Here is a 1,731-nt window from a genome sequence, read left to right as displayed (position 1 = left end):
GGTAATATTTGCTCTGAAGATATGGAGATGTTATCTCTATGGAGCAAAGTTTCAGGTCTTTTCTGATCATAAAAGTCTGAAGTACTTGTTTACTCAGAAAGACTTGAATCTCAGACAAAGGAGATGGGTGGAGTATATGGAAGATTACGACTTCACTCTGCAATATCATCCGGGAAAAGCTAATGTGGTGACTGATGTCCTTAGTAGGAAGACGACGGGGACTTTGGCGTCATTAGCTTTGGAAGATTGGAAAAGGATTGAAGTGGTGAGTGAATATGATCTTCAGTTCTATGAAGATCATAACCAGGCTATGGTGTATAATATGGTCTCTACACCGGATATAGTGCAACAGGTTAAGCAGAATCAATGGCAGGATCCACACCTCCAAGAAATTTGGATTCGAATCCAGAATGGAGAACAATTCGAGGATTGGAGAATCCGAGAGGATGGAGCCTTGTATTTCCGCAACCGCCTTGCTTTTCCTAAGGCGGGTGAGGTAAAGATGACGATTCTGCAAGAGGCACACAAATCGAAGTATGCCATACATCCGGGAAGTACAAAGATGTACCAGGACCTGAAAAGACAGTACTGGTGGAGAGGCATGAAAAGAGACGTTCGTGAGTATGTCTCGGAATGTGTGACTTGCCTCCGGATTAAAGTTGAGCATCGGAAGCTAGCAGGAGAGTTGCAACCTCTTCTTGTCCCTGGATGGAAATGGGAGCACATCACTATGGACTTCCTGATGGGGCTACCGAGGACCGAGCTGAAGCACGACGCCATCTGGGTGGTGGTGGACAGGTTGACGAAGTCTGCGCACTTCATACCGTTTCGTACAACGTATTCTCGAAAGATTCTGTCAGAATTGTACCCGGAGCACATCGTGAGGCTACACGGAGTGCCATTGTCTATCACGTCAGATCGTGACACGCGTTTTAATGCAAGGTATTGGAGGAGTTTCCAGGAAGCCATGGGAACAGATTTGAATTTCAGCACAGCATTTCATCCTCAGACTGATGGGCAATCTGAAAGGGTAATTCAGATCCTGGAGGATATGCTTCATGCTTGTATTCTAAAATTTGATGGGAACTGGAAGAAATACCTGCATCTAGCTGAGTTTGCTTATAATAACAACTATCAGGCCAGTATTGGAATGGCACCGTTTGAAGCTCTGTATGGTCGTCCTTGTAGGTCACCTGTGTGTTGGTTGGAACCAGAGGATCGACTGAGCACTGGGCCGGAAGTCATTCAAGAGAATAATGAGAAGATAGCTGTAATTCAGGAACGACTGTTGACAGCTCAAAGTCATCAGAAAAGTTATGCTGATAGAAGGCGTAGGCCTTTGGAATTCTAAGAATGCGACTTTGTCTTGCTGAAAGTTTCCCCACACAAGGGAGTTGTTCGGTTTGGTGTGAAAGGGAAACTTGCACCAAGGTATATGGGACCATTCCCGATCGTGCAACGAATCGGAGTGGTGGCTCATCAGTTGGCTTTACCGCCTGAATTATCTCACGTGCATGACGTGGTTCGGAAATGTCAACCTGGGCCGGAAGCTGTAGTGCAGTGGTTTGACATTTCGATACAGTATGACGCATCATATGAGGAGGCACCAGTTCAGATTCTTGACCGAAAGATAAAGAGTCTGCGTCATCATGAGATTCCTTTAGTAAAAGTATTATGGCAGCACCATGTAGTTGAGGAAGCAACATGAGAGCTTGAAACGACGATGCAGGA

Source organism: Morus notabilis, unplaced genomic scaffold (genome assembly GCF_000414095.1).
Source record: "Morus notabilis unplaced genomic scaffold, ASM41409v2 Scaffold1412, whole genome shotgun sequence".
Classification (NCBI taxonomy): domain Eukaryota; kingdom Viridiplantae; phylum Streptophyta; class Magnoliopsida; order Rosales; family Moraceae; genus Morus; species Morus notabilis.
Note: the sequence above shows the minus strand (reverse complement) of the source record.